Here is a 5559-nt window from a genome sequence, read left to right on the forward strand (position 1 = left end):
GGGACAATAAAAGGCCCATCTAAAATGTGCCTTTTTGTCACACAATGCCACAAATGTCTCAAGTTGAGTGATCGTGCAATTGGCATGCTGACTGCAGCAATATCCACTAGAGCTGTCGCCAGAGAATTTAATGTTAATTTCTCTACCATAAACCGCCTCCAACGTTGTTTTAGAGACAGAACTTGTCTCAGCAGCATAGGCTACATATTTGATGCAACAAAGGTAGAAATGGCTTATTTGGGCGATATTACTTGCCAAGCAAAGCAGAGCTGTTTTATCGAGGTACAATTACCATGTTTTTTCAATTTGTGCATAGGCGCACACAGACACAGCTTGGCTACATTGTAACCGCGAAGTGGCCACGGTGTGCTCGCATATGGGGCTCAGCCACAACTCTTACTTTTGTGACTGAATAAAAACATTTTAACAATGTGATTTAACCGATTGATGTTGAGAAAATAGATGGCAAAAATGCAGAATGGTGTTAAATGCCTGTAAACAGCTTAGGGATCCTTTTTTTTAATTACAGATTTAATCATGTAATATTTGCAGTTTCCTGCTAAGGTGCAACCTTACGTAGGCTGATGGAAGGCTACTCAGAGTCAGTGGGAGAATCTCAATTGCATCCTCCTTGCGTACTCTCCTTCTCAAAATCCATTGGATGTGAAAGCCAGAGGTCCCGCCCCTCTGACATTCTCCACCAATGGGTTTTGAGAAAGAGGCGAGGAGAGAGGACGCAAGCAATTGAGATTCTCCCAGGCTGCTATACATCGAAGACTAATCAGTCATGCCCATGCCCATCATCGGACATGAAACAACGATACAAACGTGGAGGGAAGAAAAACTTTCCACTGGGCAAAACCATTCATCTTGAGGCGACAGGGGGAGGTGGTGCAAAATGCAATCTGTTAATTTTTATATAATATATCAAATTCACATATCCATTTTAATATAGACTAAATCAAAATATTACTACTCATTGAAATTGACAAATTACCCAATGGACGTTGACACATCTCAGGTAAAAAACACGTTAGCACCTCTATTTTGAAAGTGGGGATGCAGCTGCTCCTTTAATGCCATTGCTCAGGCGCCTATGCACCTTGGAATACACAGATGTAGTGCAGATGTACTTACATTCACAAACATTCCCAGTATATATTTAGTAACATTTTTTGTTGGTGATTGAGACCAACTACCACCACAATCTACTTTGGTTGACCACTTTACATTACTGGTATATTATGATTATTTTCTATGGGCAATGCTGCTCATCAACAATTATAATGTACACTGGTATATGGTGAAACAATGCCATCTGCTGGAAAGTAAGAACATTGCATGCGTGTACATTTCTTTGCGTTTGGTACAAGACACACATCCTATCCTACAACATCCCCCAGTGGCTAAACAGTATTAAGATAACACTATAATAAATAGCCCACCAAATCTCCACACAGAAGACTGTGGTCAGCAATAGACTCAGATTGGGATAGTTCCTATGTTCTCAACATGAAAATGGGTGAACAATGATACAGTGATACAATGACATGGGCACACACTGTCAAAGGCTTACGGCCAAAAATGTGTTACCGCTTTATCTTCATGGTCGAACAAAAAAAAAAGACTGATCGACCACATACACTTTTCTGGTGTGTTGCCGATTCTCCCTCCAACTTCCCTCTTCAGAGATATGCCCTCTTCTAGGTGGATACATAATCATTCCTTTAAGGCAACCATGGCATACATACAGTCAGTGCCTTTCAGAAAATATTCACAACCCTAGACTTTTTAAAAGTGTTGTTGTGCTTCAGCCTGTATAAAAAATTGATTAAATTGAGATTTGTTGTCACTACACACAATAAGACATAACCCCAAAGTGGAATTATGATTTTTGAAATGTTTACAAATTAATAAAAAATGGAAAGCTGACAATAAGTCAATAAGTATTCAACCCCTTTGCTATGGCAAGCCTAAATAAGTTCAGGAGTAAACATTTTCTTAACAAGTCACGTAAGCAGCATGGACTCACTCTGTGTGCAATAATAGTGTTTAACATGATTTTTGAATGAGTACCTCATCTCTGTACCCCACACATACAATTATCTGCATTTAGTTTAGCAGCTACATACTGTTTTTGTGTCCATTGGAGGATGTACAGGCTGCAAATATATATTTTTAAACAAACCCTCAAGACAGGGTATATCAGCTACAAATGTCATTTTTTATTATTATTTTAAATAATGTTGAAATAAAAGGAATATGATCCACAGAAAATACATGCTCAAGTGACTTTTTCGGGGGGGTTTGTGTGTGTATACACACACACACACACACACACAACTGGTCAAAAGTTTTAGAACACCTACTCATTCAAGGGTTCTTAATTTTTACTATTTTCTACATTGTAGAATAATAGTGAAGACATCAAAACTATAACACATAGAATCATGTAGTAACCAAAAAAGTGTTAAACAAATCTAAATATAATTTTATATTTGAGATTCTTCAAATAGTCACCCTTTGCCTTGATGACAGCTTTGCACACTCTTGGCATTTTCTCAACCAGCTTGACCTGGAATGCTTTTCCAACAGGCTTGAAGGAGATCCAACATATCAATCAATCACATTTATTTATAAAGTCCTTTTTACATCACCCAATGTCACAAAGTGCTATACCGAAACCCAGCCTAAAACCCCAAACAGCAAGCAATGCAGATGTAGAAGCACGGTGGCTAGGAAAAACTCCCTAGAAGGGCAGGAACCTAGGAAGAAACCTAGAGAGGAACCAGGCTCTGAGGGGTGTCATGTCCTCTTCTGGCTGTGCCGGGTGGAGATCATAACAGTACATGGCCATATGCTGAGCACTTGTTAGCTGCTTTTCCTTAACTCTGCGGTCCGACTCATCCCAAACTCTCTTAATTTGGTTAAGGTTGGGAGATTGAGAAGGCCAGGTCATCTGATGCTGCACCATCACTCTCCTTCTTGATAAAATAGCCCTTACACAGCCTGGAGGTGTGTTGGGTCATTGTCCTGTTGAAAAACAAATGATAGTCCCACTAAGTGCAAAATCAAATGTTATTTGTCACATGTGCCAAATACAACAGGTAATAGACCTTACCAGATGGGATGGCGTATCGCTGCAGAATACTGTAGTAGCCATGCTGGTTAAGTGTGCCTTGAACTTTGAAAGTTTCTGCAAGTGAAGTCGCAAAAACCATCAAGTGCTATGATGAAACTGGCTCTCATGAGGACCGCCAACAGAAAGGAAGACCCAGAGTCACCTCTGCTGCAGAGGATGTTCATTAGAGTTAACTGCACCTCAGATTGCAGCCAAAATAAATGCTTCACAGAGTTCAAGAAACAGACATCTCAACATCCACTGTTCAGAGGAGACTGCGTGAATCAGGCCTTCATGGTCAAATTGCTGCAAAGACACCACTACTAAACTACACCAATAAGAAGAGACTTGTTTGGGCCAAGAAACACTAGCAATGGACATTAGACCAGTGGAAATCTGCCCCTTGGTCTGAGGAGTCCAAATGTGAGATTTTTGGTTCCAACCGCTGTGTCTTTGTGTGATGCAGAGTAGGTGAATGGATGATCTCTGCATGTGTGGTTTCCACCGTGAAGCATGGAGGAGGTGTGATGGTGCTTTGCTGGTGACACAGTCAGTTATTTATTTAGAATTCAAGGCAATATTAACCAGCATGGTCATCACAGCATTCTTCAGTGATACGCCATCCCGTATAGATTAGCGCTTAGTGGGACTAATTTGTTTTTCAACAGGACACACCTCCAGGCTGTATAAGGGCTATTTGACCAAGAAGGAGAGTGATGGAGCGCTGCATCAGATGACCTGGCCTCCACAATCACCTGATCTCAACCCAGTTGAGATGGTTTGGGATGAGTTGGACTGCAGAGTGAAGGAACAGCAGCCAACAAGTGCTCAGCATATGTGGGAACTGTTGGAAAAGCATTCCTCATGAAGCTGGTTGAGAATGCCAAGTGTGCAAAGCTGTCATCAAGGCAAAGGGTGGCTACTTCAAAGAATCTAATATATTTAGAGTTATTTAACACTTTTTGGAGTACTACATGATTCCATATGTGTTATTTCATATTGTATGTCTTCACTACTATTTAACAATGTAGAACATTGTAAAAATAATGGAAAACCCTTGAAAGAGCATTTGTGTCTAAACTTTTGACTGGTACTGTGTGTGTGTGTGTGTGTGTGTGTGTGTGTGTGTGTATATAACACACACACACACACACACACACACACACACAGCAGAAATCTATCCAGGGTGGGAGACCTTGTGAAGAAATTAGACTTCGTTCAAGTCTTCTTGCTGCCTAGGGACTGCAAGAATGAACTGAGGGCGTATCCACAAAGCGTCTCAGAGTAGAACATATTTCACAAACTGCCCTAACCAGTTAACCAGTAGGTGTCTTGATAATAGAAAAGGGCAGCAAGTCAGTGGAGTTGTTGAATGTTTTGATATTCCTATATGATCAATGCATAAATAATGTAGACCTACATGCAACAGTATCTTGCACTTTTGAAAATTATTTCTCATGAGCCCTATTTCACATAATATACCTAACCACACAGGCTAATAAATAAGCCGTTTAATTTTTTATGTATTTATTTAATTAACCTACATATTAATTCAAGTCATTTATTTGGAGCACAATATCACAGTTTAAAATATGCCTAAATTGGGCAATTGAAAGCATCTAGGGCCTGTTAACTTTGATTTAGTTCAATGAAAAGGATAGAGCTTTCAATCATTCTATGCAACATTATCAGCAAGTGACTTGACAACTTTGCCAATGCGATTTAGAGTAGTTAAACAGGAGTGACGAGTGTGTTGATTGATATAACAGTACGCATGCCAACATATTAGCCAAGAATTAAGAGTAGGCAAAGTGATCGTGTCAGATGAAAATGATATACAGTACCAGTCAAAAGTTTGGACAAACCTACTCATTCAAGGGTTTTTCTTATTTTTATTTATTTTTTACTATTTTCTACATTGTAGAATAATAGTGAAGACATCAAAACTATGAAATAACACATAGCTATGTAGTAATTACACAAATCATGTAGTAACCAAAAAAAAGTGTAAAACAAATCTAAACATAATTTATATTTGAGATTCTTCAAAGTAGCCACTCTTTGCCTTGATTACAGCTTTGCACACTCTTGGCATTCTCTCAACCAGCTTCACCTGGAATGCTTTTCCAACAGTCTTGCAGGAGTTCTCACATACGCGTGAGCATTTGTTGGCTGCTTCTCATTCACTCCGCGGTCCAACTCATCCCAACTATCTCAATTGGGTTGAGGTCGAGTGATTGTGGAGGCCAGGTCATCTGATGCTGCAATCCATCACTCTCCTTCTTGGTCAAATAGCCCTTACACAGCCTGGAGGTGTGTTGGGACATTGTCCTGTTGAAAAACAAATGACAGTCCCACTAAGCGCAAAATCAAATAAAATTTTATTTGTCACATGCGCCAAATACAACAAATGTGCATGTGTCTGCTCAAACGGTCAG

General features: G+C 39.7%; 1 long non-coding RNA gene across 1 annotated transcript; it reads right to left on the bottom strand.

Moving 5' to 3' along the window:
- Nucleotides 1-2205: 2205 nt before the first annotated feature.
- On the bottom strand, nucleotides 2206-5019 carry LOC115196681 (uncharacterized). The gene is made up of 2 exons (XR_003878894.1): nucleotides 4274-5019; nucleotides 2206-2343 (listed from the first exon to the last, which is right to left on the bottom strand). It is a non-coding gene; the product is annotated as an uncharacterized LOC115196681 (long non-coding RNA).
- Nucleotides 5020-5559: the final 540 nt, after the last annotated feature.

Source organism: Salmo trutta, chromosome 7 (assembly GCF_901001165.1).
Source record: "Salmo trutta chromosome 7, fSalTru1.1, whole genome shotgun sequence".
NCBI lineage: Eukaryota > Metazoa > Chordata > Actinopteri > Salmoniformes > Salmonidae > Salmo > Salmo trutta.